The 22999-nt window shown below is 37.3% G+C and overlaps 2 pseudogenes; both read left to right on the top strand.

Annotated features, from left to right (window-relative positions):
• The first annotated feature begins 3819 nt into the window (after positions 1-3819).
• Positions 3820-5287, top strand: LOC132017479 (keratin, type I cytoskeletal 18-like; annotated as a pseudogene).
• Positions 5288-6419: 1132 nt separating this feature from the next.
• Positions 6420-12949, top strand: LOC132018708 (cytochrome c oxidase subunit 1-like; annotated as a pseudogene).
• Positions 12950-22999: the final 10050 nt, after the last annotated feature.

Below are 22999 nucleotides of genomic sequence, written 5' to 3'. Positions count from 1 at the left end.
AAAAACCCAAAATCTATAATAGATACACAAAACTTAAAGAGAACGTGAAATATATAGCAGACAGAAACTCAATTACAAAGAAAGAAAGAAAGAAAGAAAGAAAAGAACAGAGAAGAACAACAAAATCAACTAGATAACAATTAATGAAATGACAGTAAGTACATACCTATCAATAATTACTTTAAATGTAAATGGCCTAAATGCTCCAATCATAAGACATAGGTGGCAGAATGGGGAAAAAAAAAACCACAAACACAGACAAAAACCCAACCATTTTTATGTTGCCTACAAGAGATTCCCCTCAGATCTAAAGATACATACAGACTGAAAGTGAAGGGATGGAATAGAATTTACCAGGCAAATGGAAGTAGAGGGAAAAAAAGAAAAAGCTGGGGTAGCAATACTCATACCAATGAAAAAAGACTTTAGGACAAAGACTAACAAGAAACAAAAAAAGGGTATTTTGTGATGACTGATCAATCCAACAAGAGGATATAACAATTGTAATAACTTAAGTACCCAACACTGGAGCACCTAAATACATAAAGCAAATACTAACAGACATAAAGAGAAATTTATGATAATACAGTAATAGTAGGGGACACCCACTTACATTAATGGATAGATCATCTAGGCAGAAAAATCAATAAGAAAATGGGGTCTTTGAATGACACATTAGACCAGATGGACCTAACACATATAAACAGAACATCCCATCCAAAAACAATAGAATATACACGCTTTTCAAGTGCACATGCAATGTTCTCTAGAAGAGACTACATTAGGCCACAAAACAAGTCTCAATAAATTTAAGAAGACTGAAATCATATTGTGCATCTTCTCTAACCACAATGGTATGAAACTAGAAATCAACCAAAGAAGAAACTGGAAAAAACACAAACGTGTAGGCTAAATAACGTGATACTAAACAGCCAATGGGTCCATGAAGAAATCAAAGAAGAAATTTTAAAAAGTACATGGAGAAAAGTGAAAATGAAAACACAACAGTCCAAAAATCTCTGGGACATAATAAAAAGTTGTGTTTAAGATTTTTATCCAGGTATTTGAGAAAAAGAGGGAGAGAGAGAGAGAGGGAGAGAGAACATGAGAATACGGGAGGCACAGACAAAGAAGCAGTTTCCCTGCTGAGCCTGACCTGGGGCTCTATCTGAGGACCCTGGGATCATAAACTGAATCAAAGGCAGACGCTTAACCACCTATGCACTGAGCCACCTATGCACTGTGGGAAAGCAGTTTTAAGAGGAAAATATATAGTGATACAAACTTACCTCAAGAAACAAGTAAAAGCTCAAATAAAGAATCTAACCTTATATCTAAAGGAACCAGAAAAAGAATAAGCACAGCACAAGGAGGAAATGATAAATTGGAGAAGTAAATGAAATAAAGATTTTTTTTATTATGTTAGTCACCATACAGTACATCTTTAGGTTTTGATATAGTATCCCATGATTCATTATTTGTGCGTAACACTCAGTGCTCCATGAAATGCATGCCCTCCTTAATACCCATCACCAGGCTAACCTATACCCCCACCTCCCTCCCCTCTGAAACCCTCAGTTTGTTTCCCGGAGTCCATAGTCTCCCATGGTTCCTCTTCCTCTCTGATTTCCCTGCCTTCATTTTTCCCTTCCTTCTCCTAATGTCCTCCATGCTATTCTTCATGTTCCACAAATAAGTGAAACCATATGATAATTGATTCTCTCTGCTTGACTTATTTCACTTAGCATAAAGGAAAGAGTCAACAAAACAGAGGTAACCCATGGAATGGGAGAAGATATTTGCAAATAACACTACAGATAAATGGCTGGTATCCAAGATCTATAAAGAACTTCTCAAACTCAACACCCAAAAAACAAACAAGTCAAAAAAAGGTCAGAAGCCATGAACAGACACTTCTCCAAAGAAGACATACGAATGGCTTATGGATACATGAAAAAATGTTCATCATCATTAGCCATTGGAGAAATTCAAATCAAAACCACATTGAGATACCACCTTACACCACTTAGAATGCCAAAAATTGACAAGGCAAAAAAAAAAAACAACAACAAATGTTGGAGAGGTTGTGGAGAAAGGGGAAACCCTCCTTACACCGTTGGTGGAAATACAAGTTGGTGAAGCCACTTTGGAAAAACAGTGTGGAGGTTCCTCAAAAGGTTAAAATTAGAGGTATCCTATGACCCAGCAATTTCACTACTGGACGTTTACCCCAAAGATACAGATGTAGGGAAAAGAAGGGCCACATGCACCCCCAAAGCCAAACTGTGGAGAAAGCTGAGATGCCCTTCAGCAGATGAATGGATAAAGAAGACGTGGTCCATATATACAATGGAATATTACTCAGCCATCAGAAAGGATGGATACCCAACTCTAGCATTAATATGAAACAAAATTTTTTTAAAAAATAAGAACAAAAATGAAAGAGCCAGTACATTGCAAGGATAAGATTGAGAAACCCTTAGCTAAAATCATAAAGAAAAAAACCCAGAAAGTACCCAAAAAGATAAAATCAGAAATTAAAGATAATAAACAATGGACACCACACCACACAGAAATACAAAGCATTATAAGAGAATACTATAAAAAATTATATGCCAACAAACTGGTCCACCTAGAAGAAATAGAAACATACAATCTCTAAGACTTTATCAAGAAGAAATAAAATACCTGAACAGACTGATTACTAGAAATAAAACTGAATTGGTAATCAAAAACTACCAAAAAATAAACGTCCGGGACCACACAGATTCAAAAGTGAAGTCTACCAAACATTTAAAGAAGATTTAATAACTGTTCTCCTCAAACTATCCCAAAAAAACAAAAAAGGAAGGGAAGCTTCCAAATACGTTCTATGGGGCCAGCATTACCTTGATACCAAACAAGACAAGAGCACAACAACAACAACAAAAAATTAGAGACCAATATCCCTGATGAACATAGATGCAAAAATCCTCGACAAAATATAGCAGACCACATTCAAAAATACATTCAAAGGATCATTCACCCTGACCAATTAGATTTATTCTAGGGATGCAAAGATGGTTCAATATTTATAAATCAACCAACATGCATTTATACATTTATACCACATCAATAAAATGAAGGATAAAAATAATATGATCTTTTCAGTAGATGCAGAAAAATCTTGTGACAAAATTCAACGTCTCTTTATGATCAAAACTCTCAACAAAGTAGGTTTAGAGGTAACACATTTCAACATAATAAAAGACCATTTATGAAAAAAACCCAAGTTAATATAATCAACAGTGAAAGCCTGCAGGTTTTTCCTCTAAGATCAGGAATAAGACAAGGATATCCACTTTCAAACTTTTGCTCAACATATTATACTGGCAGTCCTAGCCACAGAAATAAGGCAAAATAATTAATTAATTAATTAATTAATTAATTAAAATAAGGGGCATCCAGATTGGTAAGGAATAAATTAAGCTGTCACTATTTGCAGATGACATAATATTATACACAGAAAACCTGAAAGACACCACCAAAAAACTTTTAGAATAAAGTAACTCAGTAAATTTGTAGGATAAAAAATTAATACCCAGAAATCTGTAGTGTTCTATACCCCAAAAGTGCAAAAACAGAAAAAGAAATGAACAAAACAATTACAATTACACTATAAAGAATAAAAACTTAGAAATAAACTTAACCAAGGAGGTTAAAAACCTGTATTCTGCAAACTATAAAACATTGATGAAAGAAATTAAACACAAATGGAAAGATACTCCATGCTCATGGATTGAAAGAATATTCCGCGTTCCTGGCCCGAGCTCGAGTCCTGGCCTCTCACCTTACTCTCTGAACAGCATGAGCTTCACCACCCACTCCACCTTCTCTTCCAACTATCAGTCCCTGGGCTCCATGCAGTCGCCCAGCCACCGGGTCTGGCCTGTCAGCAGCGCGGCCAGCGTCTATGCAAGCGCTGGAGGCTCAGGCTCCCGGATCTCCGTATCCCGCTCCACCAGCTTCCGGGGCGGCTGGGGATCCGGGGGCCTGGCCACGGGGTTGGCTGCCGGGATGGCCAGGGGTCGGGCGGGCATAGGGGGTATGCAGGGCGAGAAGGAGACCATGCAAGACCTGAATGACCGCCTGGCCTCCTACCTGGAGAGGGTGAGGAGCCTGGAGGCAGATAATCAGAGACTGGAGGTGAGAATCCGGGAACACCTGGAGAAGAAGGGACCCCAGGTCAGAGACTGAGGGCATTACTTCAAGACCATCGAGGAGCTGAGGTCTCAGATTTTTGCAAGTTCTGTGGACAATGCCCGCATCATTCTGCAGATTGACAATGCCCGTCTTGCTACTGATGACTTCAGAGTCAAGTATGAGACCGAACTGGCCATGCGCCAGTCCGTGGAGAGTGACATCCACGGGCTCCGCAAGGTCATCGATGACACCAATGTCACTAGGCTGCAACTGGAGACAGAGATTGAGGCTCTCAAGGAGGAGTTGCTCTTTATGAAGAAGAACCATGAGGAGGAAGTAAAGGGTCTACAGAACCAAATTGCCAACTCAGGGTTGACCATGGAGTTGGATGCCCCCAAGTCTCAGGACCTCAGCAAGATCATGGCAGACATCTGGGCCCAGTATGATGAGCTGGCTTGGAAGAACCGACAGGAGCTGGACAAATACTGGTCCCAGCAGATTGAGAAAAGCACCACAGTGATCACCACACAGACCTCAGAGATAGGAGAGGCTGAGATGACCCTCACGGAGCTGAGACATACTGCCCAGTCCTTGGAAATCAACCTGGACTTGATGAGAAACCTGAAGGCCAGCTTAGAGAACAGCCTCAGGGAGGTCAAAACCCGCTAGGCCATGCAGATGGAGCAGCTCAATGGGGTCCTGCTTCACCTGGAGTCGGAACTGTGCCAGACCCGGGCAGAGGGGCAGCGCCAGGCCCAGGAGTACGAAGCCCTGTTGAATGTCAAGGTCAAGCTGGAGGCTGAGATCTCCACCTACCGTCACCTGCTGGAAGATGGGGAGGACTTCAATCTCAGTGACGCTCTGGACAGCAGCAGCTCCATGCAAACCATACAGAAAACCACTACCCGCAGGACTGTGGACGGCAAGATCGTGTCTGAGACCAATGACACCAAAGTTCTGAGGCGTTGAGGGAGCAGAAGCAGGGTACACTTTGGGGAGCAGGAGGCCAATAAAAAGTTCGAAGGTCAAAAAAAAAAGAAAGAAAGAATATTCCGCACTCTCCATAGCAACTACAGATTCAGTGCAATACCTACCAAAATGCCAATGGCATTTTTCATAGAATTAGAACAACTGATGCAAAAATTTGCATAAAAGCACAAAAAACTCTGAATAGCCAAAGCAGTCTTGAGAAAGAAAAAGAGGTGGAGGTATCACAATCCCAGATTTAAAGATATACTATAAAGATGTAATAATCAAAACAGTATGGTACTGGCACAAAGATAGACACACATAGACCGATGGAACAGAATAGACCAGCAGTAAACCCATGCTTATATAGTCAATCTATGGCAAAGTAAACAAAAATATGCAATGGGGAAAAGATGGTCTTTTCAATAAATGGTGCTGGCGAAAACTGGACAGCTACAAGCAAAAGAATGAAACTGGACCACTTTTTCACACTATACACAAAAAACTCAAAATATTTTAAGGACCTAAATGTGAGACCTGAAACCATAAAAATCCTAGGGGAGAACACAAGCAGTAATGTCACTGATGTCGGCCTTAGCAACATTTTTCTTTGGCAAGAAAAACAAAGGAAAGATAAAGGGCTTACATCAAAATAAATTTCTGGACAGTGAAGGAAACCATGGACAAAACAAAAGGCAACCTACTGAATGGTAGAAGACATTGGTAAATGATATACCCACTCAGGTGTTAATATCCAAAATATATAAAGAACTTCTACAACTTAACACCATAAATCCCCAAATAATCTGATTTTAAAAATGGGCAGAGGGCTTGAATAGACATTTTTCCAAATACAACATACAGATGGCCAACAGACACATACACCATGTCAATATTCCATGAAAAAGCAGAATACACATTCTTCTCAAGAAAACATGAAACATTCTTAAAAATAGATCATGGTAGGCCACAAAACAAGTCTTAAATTTAAGAAAGTTGAAATCTTATCAAGCATCTTTTTCCAATCACAGTGGTATGAAACTAGAAATCAATTATAAAAGAACTGAAAAACTCACAAATATGTAAGATTAAAGAACATGCTACTGAACAATCATGAATCAAAGAAAAAATAAAAAGACCTATCCTGCAGCCCCCATGGCTGAATCTACCCCACTAGATTCAGCAGGTACATATAATCCCTACAGAGGATATCCCTTGAACACCTGGCTCTTGTGGCCGGGGGCGGAGGGCTTGTGTTTCTGAGCCCCATGGGGCTAAAACAATTGGAGAGGCAGTTTTTGGTAGGCTTCTACCCCCAGGACAAATACTGGTCCCAGCAGATTGAGGAAAGCACCACAGTGATCACCACACAGACCTCAGAGATAGGAGAGGCTGAGATGACCCTCACGGAGCTGAGACATACCGCCCAGTCCTTGGACACTGACTCCACAGAGAGCAGACTGAAGTAATCTCCAGTCTTCCTGTACCACTCCTTCAAGACTGGGAGAGAGAGATTTTTCATCTCATACCAGAAACAAGTAGAGAGTCCAGAAAAATGAGGAAACAAAGACATATGCTCCAAAGGAAAAAAAAAAAAAAAGATAAAATCCCAGAATACAACGTTATTGAAACAAAGATAAGTAATTTACATGATGAAGAGTTCAAAGTAATGGTCACAAAAGTGCTCACCAATCTTAACAGAAGAATAAATGAACATAGAGAGTACTTTCAAAAAGAGATAGACAATCATATTAAAAAATGGGCAGAAGATATGAACAGACACTTCTCCAATGAAGATATACAAATGGCTAACAGACACACGAAAAAATGTTCATCATCACTAGCCATCAGGGAGATTCAAATTAAAAAAAATACAATGAATACTGTTATGCTGAAAATAAATTTTAAAAATTTAAAGAAAAAGAAATGAACCACTGATAAATGCAGATACATGGGTGAATCTTGAAATAATTATATTGAATTAAAGATGTTAAAAAATAAAAAATTAAAATTAAAAAAAAACCCACATTGAGATACCACCTTACACCAGTTAGAATGGCCAAAATTAGCAAGACAGGAAACAACATGTGTTGGAGGGGATGTGGAGAAAGGGGAACCCTCTTACACTGTTGGTGGGAATGCAAGTTGGTGCAGCCTCTTTGGAGAACAGTGTGGAGATTCCTCAAGAAATTAAAAATAGAACTTCCCCATGACCCTGCAATTCCACTACTGGGTATTTACCCCAAAGATACAGATGGAGTGAAAAGAAGGGCCATCTGTACCCAATGTTTATAGCAGCAATGGCCATGGTTGCCAAACTGTGGAAAGAACCAAGATGCCCTTCAACAGACAAATGGATAAGGAAGATGTGGTCCATATGCACTAGGAGTATTATGCCTCCATCAGAAAGGATGAATACCCAACTTTTGTAGCAACATGGACGGGACTGGAAGAGATTATGCTGAGTGAAATAAGTCAAGCAGAGAGAGTCAATTGTCATATGGTTTCACTTATTTGAGGAGCATAACAAATAGCATGGAGGACAAGGGGAGTTACAGAGGAGAAGGGAGTTGAGGGAAATTGGAAGGGGAGGTGAACCATGAGAGACTATGGACTCTGAAGAACAATCTGAGGGGTTTGAAGGGGCGGAGGGAGGTTGGGGGAACCAGGTGGTGGGTATTGGAGAGGGCATGGATTGCATGGAGCACTGAGTGTGGGGCAAAAACAATGAATACTGAAAATAAATTTTTTAAAAAATGATAGAAAATATTAGAAAGTACCAAACAGTCATAAAGCTGAAGAATACAATAACTGAATAATACACTAGAGGGGTTCAGTAGCAAACTAGATGAAGCAGAAAAAAGAATCAGTGACCTGGAAGACATGGCAGTGAAACTCATACAAACAGATCAGCAAAAAGAAAAAGAATTTTAAAAAGTGAAAAATTACTTAAGGGACCTATAGAACAACATCAGGTGATAAGGGATAGTAAGACTTTAAGTGGACTAGCAATTTTGGTTAGGGTGACCTTAAGGAACAAAATAACCTCTGAGTGATTCAAATCCAGACTTACTAGTCAAAACATTATATCACTTAATGATGCAAGATACTGATCAACAGAACAAGTTATCTTCAGATAACACTGCAATCCTATTCTAGAATTCATATCAACAATAGGGTTTACTACCTTGTGTTGTATCAGGACATCCCAAGGTGCAACCACTATTAATGATTCATTTGTTCAATAATTAAAATCCTACATGATCTGAGTACAGACCAAAAGTAATTCAGATTAGTTTCTTTCTATTATAGACTTTGCCCAATATGAAAGGACAAGAAAAATGAAGCTCACTTCATTAGTTTGAGACATCCTCAAACTAATAGATTATATAATCTTAATTTATATCCACCCTGCCCAAGAACAGGGTTTGTTAGGATGGCAAAGCTCAGTGACTGTGTAAAACTTAAGCCTTTATACTCCATTTCTATTCCTAACAAAATATTTATAATCAACATTACCTCATTGATTATCCCCACCCCACTCGTCATGGCATTCCTCACACCAATCAAGTGAAAAGTTCTAGGATATATACAACTTTGCAAAAGACCAAACATTGTTGGCCCTCATGGTCTATTACAACCTATTGCTGATGCTGTTAAGTTATTCATTAAAGAACCAATGAAACACTAACTTCATCAATATCTGTATCCATCACTGAACCAATCTTAGCCCTCACCATAACCCTACAATATAAATTCTGTTGCCTATACCATGTTCACCGATCAATATAAACCTAGGAGTACTATTAATGCTAGCTATATCAGGCTCAGTTATAATTTCCATCCTCTGATCTGGATGCCCTCGAATTCAAATATGCATTACTTGGGGCTATCTGAGATGTAGCACAGAGAATTTCATATGAAGTAACTCTAGCAATTATCTTACTATCAGTACTACTAATAAATGGATTGCTTACACTATCAGCATTAATCATTACTCAAGAATACTTAGGATTAATTTTTCCATCATGACTGTTAGCCATGATGGGATTAATTTCAATCCTAGCAGAAGCCAACTGAGCAGCATTCGCCTAACAGAAGAAGTCGTCACTGGCTTCAACACTGAATTACAGCAGCCCATTTCCCCTATTTTTCCTAGCAGAATAGGCCAAAATCCTCCTAATAAACATTTTCACAACAATCATATTCCTAGAAGCATTTCATAGCCCCTACATGCCAGAACTAATTAATTTCATTGTCAAAACTCTCCTACTAACCATTACCTTTCCATGAATTTGGGCATCTTACCCACAATTCCAATATAACTAATACACCTCTTGTGAAAAAACCTTCTATCACTAGATTATCACTATCACTAGCCCTTTGTATGTCACAAATATCCTGGCCTATCATTAGATCAGGTGTTATACCACAATCCTAAAAATACCTCTGACAAAGAGTTACTTTGATAGAGTAAATAATAGATGTTTAAATCTGATTATTATTATATAATTTTAATATACATTTTAATATCTTATTTCTTTCATTCCTAGAATGACAGGAATCAAACATACCCCTAGAAATTAAAAAATTAAAAATTATAGCATATTCCATAATAAAGTCAGCTAAATAAGCAATTGGACTCTTCCTGCCAATACTGGTTACTATCCTTCCTATGCTCATTTTTACCATTATTATAATAACCATTATCTCAGGAACTATAATTGTAATAACAATCTCTCAATCACACTATCTAAATTGGCTTTAAATAAATATACTAGCTATTATCCCAGCTTTAATAAGAAAAAAAATTTAACCCTTGAGCCACAGAATCCTCTACTAAGTATTTCCTAACATAAGCAACCACATCAATACTTCTTATAATGGCCATTATTAACTTAATATATTCTGGACAATGAATAATTATATTTAATCCAACAACATCCTTCCTTCTGCCATTGTAACAATAGCTCTCATTATAAAACTTGGACTTTCCCCTTTCCACTTCTGAGTACCTAAAGTAATACAAAGAATTCTGTTATCCTCAGGCCTAATTTTATTAACATGACAAAAACTTGCATCGATGTCAATCTTATACCAAATCTCATCATCCATTAATCCAAACTTAATTCTATCCATAGCTATTGCATCAATTCTAATTGGAAGATGAGGTGGACTTAACAAAAAGGCATATATGAAAAAAATCACAGCCTATTCATCAGCTGCCCACACAAAGTGAATAACACCTATCACAATTTATAACCCACCTATAATAACCCAAAATCTATTAATCTACATCATGATGACACTCCCCACATTCATATTATTGTGTGTAATTCATCCACCACAACACTATCACTCTCATATATTTGGAAGAAAATATCCTTAATTTTACATTAATCTTTACCACCATACTATCAATAGGCCTTCCTCCTCTCTCAGGATTTCTGCCCAAATGGATAATTATCCAGGAACTGACAAAAAAATGATCTTATTATACCAACATTAATAGCCATTATAGCACTACTCAATCTGTACTTCTACATGCAATTAACTTCACATCACTAATTATATTTCCATCAATAAACAACATACAAATAAAAGGACAATTTGAAAGTATAAAATGGTTAACTCTTTTAACACTACTAATTATAACAATAACAATTTAGTTAGAAAAGACCAAGGGGAAAAAAGAAAAAAAAAAAAAAAGAGAAGACAAAAAAAAAAGAGATAAAGAAAAGACCAAAAGCCTTCAAAGCTCTGAGAAAGTGTATTCACTTAATTCCTAAAAAGTACAAGGAGTGCCCAGACTTCATCCTACATCAACTGAACACAAAACAAAATTTTTAATTAAGTTAAAACCTTACTAGATTTCCATCCCATGAAATTTTAGTTAATGGATAAGTAACTGAATCAATTAGCTTTAATTTACTTCTCCCACCATCTAGGGGGAAAAAGGCTGAAGAAGCCCCAGCAGAGTTGAAGCTGCTTCTTTGAATTTATTATTCAGTATGATATTCACCACAGGGCTTAACAAAATGATGACTCAACCTCTGTCTTTAGAGGTTAGTGCTTACTTAGCCATTATTCTCAAGAAACCATAAAGATACCAGCACTCTATACCTACTATTTGGTGCATGAACTAGAATAGAACTAATGAAATAGAATAGGAACTGCTTGAAGCCTTTTTATTTATTTATTTATTTATTTATTTATTTATTTAAGAGCACAGGAGTGCAGGGGGAGGAGCAGAGGGACAGGGACAAGCCGACTCCACACTGAGCATAGGCCCCACACAGGGCTGCTCAATCTCAAGACCCTGAGATCATGATCTGAGCTAAAACCAGGAGTCTTATACTTAACCAACAGAGTCACCCAGGTGCCCCTGTCGGAAGCCTTTTAATCCATGTGGAAATTGGCCAACCTGGAGGTTTACTGGGAGATAACCTAATTTATAAGGTAACCATAGTTGCCCAGGCATTCATAATTTCCTTTATAGTATCACCTATTATAATTGGACAATTTGGAAACTGTTCAGTCCCCTCAATAATCAGAGCACCTGATATGGCATCCCCCCAAATAACATGAGTCTCTGACTATTACCAGCATCATTTCTGCTCTAACATCATTAACAGTTGGAGCAGGTACAGAAACCAGGTGAAGAGTATACACACCCCAGCCTGCAACCTAGCTCAGGAGAAGCATCAGTCAATTTAACCATCTTCTCTCCCCATATATATGTATCCTCAATTTTAGGGGCTATCAACCATATTACCACAATCATTAAAATAAAACCACCAGCTGTATCTCAATACTAAACACCTTTATTCCATGGATCCCTCTTAACCACAGTCTTCCTATTACTACTATCACATCCGGTCTTAGCAACCAGAATTACCATATTACTACCAGACCATAACCTAAAACACCACAATCTTTGATCCTGTAGGAGAGGCAACCCACTGATACCAATGCTTATTTTGATTTTGAGTCTCCAGATATTCCAAAGTTTATATTCTTATCTTCCCTAGATTTGGAATAACTACATGTATTACTACATATTATTCAGGGAAAAAAAGAACCTTTTGGATATATAGGAATAGTTTGGGCCATAGTATCTATTGGATTCCTAGGTTTTATTGTATGAGCCCAGCATATTTTTAACAGTAGGCACAGATGTTGACATATGAGCATATTCTACAACAGCTACTAGAATTTTGCCACCCCGACAGCATAGAAGTATTTAGCTAACTAGCAACCCTTCATGGAGGCAACATGATCACTGGCCATACGATGAGCCCCAGCTTTTATCTTCCTATTCACAGTAGGAGGTCTAGCAGGAATTGTTTTAGCCAACTCATCCCTAGACAGTGTTCTCCAGGACAAATAGTATATGGTAGTGCATTTTTACTACATATTATCAATAGAAACATTTTCACCATCATAGGAAGATTTGTTCACTGTTCCCATTATTTTCTACAAGCTACACAGTCAACTGTAGTTGGGCAAAGATCCTCTTTACAATCAGTAATTGGAGTTAACTTTCTTCCCACTCGGCCTTTCAGGAATGCCCTGACATTGACTATCCAGATGTGTACACAACATGAAACACTATGTCATTTACAGGTTCATTCTTCTCCTTAACAGCAGTAATATTATCTTTATAAATTGAGAAGTATTTGCATCCAAATGAGAAGTAGCAATAGTGGAATTAACTAACACTAATCTTGAATGACTACATGGATGCCTTCCACCATATCATACATTTGAAGAATCCCCATACATAAGCCTAAAATAAGAAAAGGATCAAACCCTCTAAAAATGGTTTCAAGCCAATACCATAGCCATTATGTCTTTCTCAATAGTGAAATATTAGCAAATATTACATAACTTTGTCAAAGTTAAATTATGGATTTAAGTCCTTTATATCTCCTTGGCATATCCACTCAAAATCCCCCATTACAGAAGAACTCCTACACTTTCATGACCATATATAATCATCTTTTTAATCAACTCTCTAGTTCCTTATACCATTTCACTAGTATTAATAGCTAAATTAACCCACACAAATACAATAGGTGTGCAAGAAGTAGAAACGATATGAACTACCTTACTACTCATTATCCTAGCCTTAATTGCTTTGCCATCATTATAAATTATTGATATAATCGATAAGCTCAACAACGCCTAACTGGAAAAACTAAGCCATCAATGATCCTGAAGCTATGAATATATGCATTACAAAGACTTAAACTTTGACTTCCACTTCCTGATTTCTTTGGCTTAAATTGAATAATTCACACAACCTAAAACCAAGAGATCTACAACTAGTAAAGGTTGACAGCCAAGTTGTCTTACCCATAGAAATAACAATCCAGATATTAATCTCACTAGCAGATATCTTACACTCATGAGCTGTCTCCAGACAATTAAATCAAACAACCTTAATACCTACACATCCAAGCCTATATTATGGGCAGTGCTCAGAAATTTGTGGGTCAAATCAGTTTTATAGCAGTCATTCTTGAATTAATCCCACTTACACACTTAGAAAAATTATCCACAACTGTACTGTAATGTCATTAAGAAGCTAAGTAGTATTGGGGTACTTGGGTGGCTTGGTCAGATAAGTGTCTGACTCTTGATTTTGGCTCAGGTCATGATCTCAGGCTCATGAGACTAAGCCCCACATCAGGCTCCAGGAGCCTACTTAAGATTCTCTCTCTCCATCTCCTCATGCCCCTCCCCCATAAAAAATTTTTAAAAAGTTTAAAAAGAAGCTCAGTAGTATTAACCTTTAAAAGGTTAAAGACAGGGGCACCTGGGTGGCTCAGTGGGTTAAGCCTCTGCCCTTGGCTCAGGTCATGATCTCAGGGTTCTGGGATCGAGCCCCGCATCGGGCTCTCTGCTCATCAGGGAGCCTGCTTCCTCCTCTCTCTCTGCTTGCCTCTCTGCCTACTTGTGATCTCTATCTGTCAAATAAATAAAATCTTTAAAAAAAAAAAAAGGTTAAAGACAGAGTTTAAGCTTCTCCTTAATGATATGCCACAACTAGACACATCAATGTAATTTATCACCTTCATATCAATAATTATAACCCTATATGTTGTATTTCAGCTAAAAATTTCAAATCACTATGACCCATCAAACCCAAATTAAAAACAAAGACATGGTAGTACTTCACCCTTTGAGAGAAAAAGTAAGTGAAAATCTATTTGCCTCTTTTATTATCCCAGTAATGATAGAGTTATCTATCATAATTTCAATTACTATATTCCCTACAACCTAACCAACTAATCAACAATTATCTAATTGCTATCAAAAATGACTAATTCAATTAACATCAAAACTATTAACTATCCATAATCATAGGACACAACCAAGGACAAAACTGAACTCTAATACTCCTCTTACTCATTCTATTTATTGGCTTAGCAAGCATAAAGGGCCCACTACCACACCTACCTCACAACTCCCAGTGAATCTAGGGATAGCCATTCCACCTTGAGCAGAGATAATAATTAATGGCTTTGTCAGGCCCAACTTCTACCCCAAAGAATAACCATCCCACTGATTCGAATACTAGCAATTATCAAAACCATTAGCTTTTTCATCCAACGAAGAGTACTAGCTGTATGGCTAACTGCCAGTATCACTGCTGAACACCTACTCATTCATTTAATTGTGGGAGGAAGCCTTGCGTTAATAAACATTAGCCCCACTATAGCTCTCATTACCTTCATCACTCTTAATTCTACTATCCTTGAATTCACTGTGGCCTTAATTCAAGCTTATGTATTTGCTCTACTAGTTATCCTTCACCTTACATGCTAACATCTAATGACCCACCAAACCCACACATACTATATAGTAAACTCCTGCTCCCAACCATTTAAGGCACTCTATTGGCTCTCCTTATAACATTGGGTCCATAGCTTTTACTTTACCTCAATCTTCCTATTATCTCTAGGCATTAACAACTAATATCTTGATGATGTATCATTGATGAAGAGACATTATTTGAAAGAGTACATTCCAAGGTCACCACACACCAGTTGTTCAAAAAGGGTTTCAGTACGGAGTAATTCTTTCATTATTTCAGAAATCTTTTTTACTTGCTTCCTCTGGGCTTTTACCATTTAAGTCGACCTCCAACACCTAAACTAGGTGGTTGCTGACCACACACTGGCATCCATCCCCTAAATCCTCTAGAAGTACTGTTTCTCAATACTTTTCTCCTATAAGCTCTGGGCTATATATATCACCTAAGCCCACGACAGCCTCACAGGAGGAAATCACAAACACAACTTCAAGCCCTATTCATTACAGTCTCTCTAGGAATTTATTTTACCTTATTACAAGCCTTTGAGTATTATGAAACATCATTTACAATCTCAGATGGAGTTTATGAATAGACATTTTTTTTTAAAGATTTTATTTATTTATTTGACAGAGAGAAATCACAAGTAGGCAGAGAGGCAGGCAGAGAGAGAGAGGAGGAAGCAGGCTCCCCGCTGAGCAGAGAGCCCGATGTGGGACTCGATCCCAGGACCCTGAGATCATGACCTGAGCCGAAGGCAGCGGCTTATCCCACTGAGCCACCCAGGCGCCCCTATGAATAGACATTTTTTATGGCTACAGGCTTTCATGGACTACGTGCAATTACTGGCTCTACCTTCCTCATCATCTGTCTCCTGCTGCAACTAAAATTTCATTTCACATCTAATTATCACTTTGAATTTGAAGCAGTTACTTGATATTCACATTTTGTAGATGTAGTAGGACTATTCCTATAGGTCTCCATTTATTGGTGAGGGTCTTATTCTTTTAGTATTAAACAGTACAATTCCATTTAATCAGTTTCAGTACAACCTGAGGAAGAATAATAAATATTAACCTATCAATTAGCACACTACTAAACTCATTGCTTGTATTAATTGTATTCTGACTTCTCCAGCTAAACATCCACATGGGGGAATAAAAAATCCCCTATGAATGTGGATTCAACCCCATAGGATCAGCCCACCTATGCTTCTCCATAAAATTTTTTCTGGTAGCTATTACATTTCTGTTATTTGACCTACAAATGCTGTTCTTCTACCTCTACCTTCACTGTCTCAAACAGCCTAAAAACCATCCTTATCATGGCTTTAATATCAATCTCATTACCAGCCATAAGTCTCACCTATGAATGCGCCGAAAAAGAATCAGAATGAAACCAAATGATAATTAGTTTAAACTAAAACCAGTGATTCCATTATGGCTAATTTCATAATTATCAAATGTCTCTAGTCTATATCAACATTATTCTACCAATCATTGTATCCTTAATGGAACTATTAATATACTGATTTCATTAAATACCATTTCCTTGTTTAAAGGGTATATTTATTCACCATTTATAGTAACCATAATAATTCTAAACACTCACTTTACAATACCTATCATCTTCTTAGTATTCATGGCATGTGAAGCTACACTATGATTATTTCTACTAATCATGGTGTCTAATATTTATAGTACTATGTACAAAACCTTAACCTCCTGCAATGCTAAAAATCATTCTAACCATTATATTACTACTACTGATATGATTATCAAAAAAACAATTTAATTTAAATTAATGAAACAGCCTATAGCCTATTAAATGGCCTTATTGACCTAATATTCCTAAATCATCTTAACAACAGCCTCAACTTTTCATTACTGTTCTTCTCTGACTCCCTATTGGGACCCCTATTGGCACTAACATAACTTCTTTCACTAATACTTATAGCTAGCCAATTTCATCAATCAATGGAAATCCTAACCCAGAAAAAGCTGTATAATACTAATTCTATTATAAATGTATTTTTTTAATTTTATGTATTTATTTAACAGAGAGAGAGAGAGAGCACAAGCAGGCAGAGTAGCAGGTAGAGGGAGAGGGAGAAGCAGGCTCACCCATTGAGCAAGGAACCCAACACGGGGCTCAATCCCAGGACCCTAGGATCATGACCCAAGACAAAGGGAGCCACCCAGGCATCCCTACAAATATTCTTTTTTTTTTTTAATTTTACTTATTTATTTAACACACAGAGATCTCAAGTAGGCAGAGAGACAGGCAGAGGGAGAGAAGGGGGAGGAAGTAGGCTCTCTGCCGAGCAGAGAGCCCAATGCGGGGCTTGATCCCAGGACCCTGAGATTATGACCCAAGCCAAAGGCAGAGGCTTAACCCACTGAGCCACCCAGGCACCCCCCCTACAAATATTCTTAATCATAACTTTCATTGCCATAGAATTATATTACATATCCTATTTGAAGCCACACTAGTACCAACCATAATTATTAGCACCCAGTGAGGGAATCAAACAGAATGATTAAATGAAGGGCTCTAGTTCCCATTTTATACTTTAGTAGGGTCACTCCCACTTCTCATTTAATTAATCTACAACCAAAAGCTCATAGTCATTTAATTTCTTAAGTTAGTACTGAGGCTGATCAGTGTTCAACTCTTGATCTAACATTTTCCTGTGATTTGTATGCATAATAGTGTTCATAGTAAAAATACACCTTTATAGGCTATACCTCTGACTGCCAAAAGCACACATAGAAGACAGTATTACATGGCACTTGAAGTGGTACTTGGAATAAATCTAACCAGAGACAAAGCATCTGTACTCAGAAAACTATAAAATACTCATGAAAGAAATTGAGGAAGACACAAAGAAATGGAAAAACCTTCCATGGTCATGGATGGGAAGAACAAATATTGTGAAGAATGTCTTTGCTACCTAGAGCAATCTACACATTTAATGCAATCCCTGTCAAAATACCACCAACTTTTTTCAAAGAAATGGAACAAATAATCCTAAAATTTATATGGAACCAGAAAAGACCCCAAATAGCCTGAGGTATGTTTGAAAAAGGAAACCTAGCTGGCGGCATCACAATTCCAGACTTCAAGCTCTATTACAAAGCTGTCATCATCAAGACAGTATGGTACTGGCACAAAAACAGACACATAGATCAATGCAATAGAGTAGAGAGGCCAGAAATGGACTCTCAACTCTTTGGTCAACTAATCTTTAACAAAGCGGGAAAGAATATCCAATGGAAAAAAGACAGTCTCTTCAACAAATGGTGCTGGGAAAATTGGACAGCTACATGCAGAAGAATGAAACTGGACCATTTCCTTATGCCACACACAAAAATAGACTCAAAATGGATGAAAGACCTCAATGTGAGATAGGAATCCATCAAAATCCTTGAGGAGAACACAGGCAGCAACCTTTTTTACCTCAACTGCAGCAACTTCTTCCTAGAAACATGCCAAAGGCAAGGGAAGCAAGGGCAAAAATGAACTATTGGGACTTCATCAAGATCAAAAGCTTGTGCACAACAAAGGAAACAATCAACCAAACTAAAAGACAACTGACAGAATGGGAGAAGATATTTGCAAAAAACATATCAGAAAAGGGGCTAGTATCCAAAATCTATGAAGAACTTATCAAACTCAATGCCCAAAGAACAAATAATCCAATCAAGAAATGGGCAGAAGACATGGACAAACATTTATGCAAAGAAGACATCCAGATGGCCAACAGACACATGAAAAAGTGCTAAACATCACTCAGCACCAGGAAAATACAAATCAAAGCCATAGTGAGATACCACCTCACACCAGTCAGAATGGCTAAAATTAACAAGTCAGGAAAGGACAGGTTGTTGATGAGGATGCAGATAAAGCGGAACCCTTCTACACTGTTGGTTGGAATGCAAGCTGGTGCAGCCACTCTGGAAAACAATATTGAGGTTCCTCAAAAAGTTGAAAACAGGGAGTGCCCAGGTGGCTCAGTGGCTTAAGCCTCTGCCTTCTGATCAGGTCATGATCTCAGGGTCCTGGGATAGAGTCCCGCATCCGGCTCTCTGCTAGGAGGGGAGCCTGCTTCCTCTTCTCTCTCTCTCTGCCTGCCTCTCTGCCTACTTGTGATCTCTCTCTCTCTCTGTCAAATACATAAATAAATAAAATCCTTAAAAAAATTTTTTTTAATTGAAAACAGAACTACCTTATGACCCAGGAATTGCACAACTGGGTATTTACCCCCAAAGACACAAATGTAGTGATTCAAAGGGGCATGTGCTCCCCAATGTTTACAGCAGCAATGTCCACAATAGCCGAACTATGGAAAGAGCATAGATGTCCATCAACGGATGAATAGATTATGATGATGTGATACACACACACACACACACACACACACACACACACGAATATTATACAGCCATCAGAAAAACAAAATCTTGCCATTTGCAGTGATGTGAATGGAACTAGAGGCTATTAGGCTAAGCAAAATAAGTCAAATCAGAGAAAGACAATTATCATATGATCTCGCTGACATGAGGAGTTTGAGAAACAAGACAGACTTCATAGGGGAAGGGAGGAAAAAATGAAACAAGACAAAACCAGAGAGGGAGACAAACCACAAGAGACTCTCAATCTCAGGAAAGGAACTAAGGGCTGCTGGAGGGGAGGGGTGTAGGTGGGAAGGGGTGGCTGAGTAATGGATACTGGGGAGGGTATATGCTATGGTGAGTGCTGTGAATTGTGTAAGGCTGATGAATCACAGACCTGTACCCCTGAAACAAATAAAATATTATATGTTAATTTAAAAAAATAGGTGAATACAGGATTCTATTAGTTACAGCAATACTAAACCTTTTAATGAACTACATAGCCCACATAGGAGCACCTAAATGTTAAACAGCTTAACAATAACCCACAACCTTCGGACCAACTAGGAGCACCTAAATGTATGAAGGAAACTTTAGCACACCTAAACAGAGAAATTAACAATAGCAATACAGTAATAGTAGGAGATTTTCACACCCCACTTACATCAATGGATAGATCATCCGGATGAAAATAAGGAAACATTGGCCTTAACTGACACATTAAACCAAATGGACTTTATAGATATATATATAGATATATAAAGCATCCTATCCAAAAACAGCAAAACAGGAGTTTGAGTTGTTTCTCAAACTCCTCATGTCAGCGAGATCATATGATAATTGTCTTTCTCTGATTTGACTTATTTTGCTTAGCCTAATAGCCTCTAGTTCCATTTTCAAATACACTATTCTTTTTCAAGAATATATCATTTATTACATCACAAAACAGGTTTTGATATATTTAAAAAGATTAAAACCGGATCAACCATCATTTGAGACTACAATGGTATAAAACTGAAATCATAAAGAACCTTAATGTGAATTTTATGTGTGTGAACTTTAAATATGTGAATTTTAAACAACATGCTACTGAACAACCAATAGGTGCATGAAGAAATCAAAGGGGAAATCAAAAAATACCTTGAGGTATAAAGCACACACTTATCTTGATGAACACTGAGTAATATATGGAACTGCTGAATCACTATATTGTATATCTGAAACTAATTAAAAAAAACACTGTATGTTATCTACACTGGAATTAAAATTTACAAGTTTAAAAAAAAACAAAAAAACCTCGAGACAAATGAAAATACAAATATAACATCCTGGGCACCTGAGTGGCTCAGTTGTTTTAAGCGACTGCCTTCAGCTTAGGTCATGATTCTGGGATCCTGGGATCAAGTCCCACATCAGGCCCCATATCAGGCCTCCTGCTCAGCAAGAAGTCTGCTTCTTCCTCTGACCCTCTCCCATTCATGCTCTCTCTCTCTCTCAAATAAGTAAATAAAATCTTTTTTTTTTAAATAAATAATTTAAAAGAAAAAGAAAGAAAATACATCCAAACCCATGGGATGTAGCAAAAGCAGTTCTAAGAAGTTCGGAGACCAAAATTCATAGCATAGCAATAGGGGTCTACCTCAAAGAACAAGAAAAATCTCGATCTAACTTTACACCTAAGGGAACAAGAAAAAAAACAAATGAAGCTCAAAATCGGTAGAAGGAAGGAAATAATAAAAATCAGAGCAGCAGGGTGCCTGGGTGGCATAGCTGCTTAAGCATCTGACTCTTGGTTTTGGCTCAGGTTGTGATCTCGGGTCATGAGGTCAAGCCCCTTCTCAGGCTCTGCACTCAGCACAGAGTCTGCTTGAGACTCTTTCTCCCTTTACCTCTCCTGTCTGTGCCTTATCTCTAAAAAAATAAATCCTTAAAAAAAAAAAAAAATCATCCAGGAGCACCTGGGTGGCTGAGTCATTAAGTGCTTGCCTTTGGCTCAGATCATGATCTCAGGGTCCTGGGATCGAGCCCCGCATCAGGCTCCCTGCTCATCAGGAAGCTTGCTTCTCCCTCTCCCACTCCCCCTGCTTGTGTTCCCTCTCTTGTTGTGTCTCTCTCTATCAAATACATAAATAAATCTAAAAAAAGAAATCCAAACAGAAAGAAATGAAAGAGACTGAAAGCACAATAGAAAAGATCAAGGAAACTAAGAACTGGTTCTTGAAAAGATAAAACAATTGAATAATATTTAGCTAGACTAAGAGGAGGCTCAAATAAATAAAATCAGAAATGAAAGAAGTTACAACTGATACCAAAGATATACAAAGGATTGTAAGAAACTACTATGAACAATTGTATAATTGTCCAACAAATTGGACAACATAGAAAAAACTAATACATTCCTAGAAACATACAGACTTGCAAATTTAGTCATAAAGATATAGAATATCTGAACAGACCCAGTACTAGCAAGGAGATTGAACCAGTAATCGAAACCTCCCAACCAAAGTTCAGGACCAGATGGCTTTACTGATGACTCCTACCAAATACTCAAAAGATTTAGTACCTATACTTCTCAAACTTCTCCAAAAAATTTGAAGATGTGGCAGTGCTTACAAACTTACTTCACAAGATCAGCATTACCCTGATAGCAAAACCAGATAAGGCACCACAAAAAAACAAATATACAGGTCAATATCCCTGATGAACACAGGTGTCAAAATCCTCAACAAAATATTAGTAAGCCAAATTCAACATTACATTATAAAAATCATATGTTATGATCAAGTGGGATTTATTCCAAGGATGCCAGTATAGCTCAATATATGCAAATCAATCAACATGATACACCACATTAGCAAAATGAAAGATAAACATATCAACTCAATAGATGCAAAAAGAACATTTGACAAAATTTAACATCCATTTATGATTTTAAAAATTATCAACAAAATGGGTCTAGAGGAAATATACCTCAATACAAAGGCCATATACAACAGACTCGTAGTTAACATCATACTTAACAATGAAAAACAAAGAAACAAAGAAAAGGAACAAGACAAGAATGCCCTCTCTTGCCACTTTTGTTAAATATGATATTGGAAGTACTGGCTGGAGAAATTATACAAGAAAAAGATATAAGAAGGCATCCAAATTGAAGAAGAAAGAAAGTAAACCATTATTTGCTGATGACATGATATTATATAGCGAAAATCCCTAAAGATTCCACCAAAAAAAACCATTAAAACTAATTAACAAATTTAGTCAAGTTAAAGGGTACAAAATCAATATACAAAAATCTGTTATATTTCTATACACTAATAATGTCAGTAATGCACTAATAATATAGTAACAATAAATAATAATATACTCATAATATACATATTATAAATAATAATATACTAATAATACACTAATAATATCAGAAAGGGATATTAAGAAAACAATCCCATAATTACATCAAAAAGAATAAGAAACCTAGGAATAAGCTAAAACCAGAGGTGAAAGATGTGTACGCTGACAACTATAAAATAGTAATGAAAGAAATTAAAGATGACACAAATAAATGGAAAGATAGTCCATGCTTCTGGATTGGAAGAATTAATATTTTTTAAATGTCCATACTATCCAAAGAATC

Source organism: Mustela nigripes, chromosome 5, assembly GCF_022355385.1.
Source record: "Mustela nigripes isolate SB6536 chromosome 5, MUSNIG.SB6536, whole genome shotgun sequence".
Lineage (NCBI taxonomy): Eukaryota > Metazoa > Chordata > Mammalia > Carnivora > Mustelidae > Mustela > Mustela nigripes.
The sequence above is the reverse complement of the archived record's forward strand: the minus strand, read 5'-3'. Positions and strand labels throughout refer to the sequence as shown.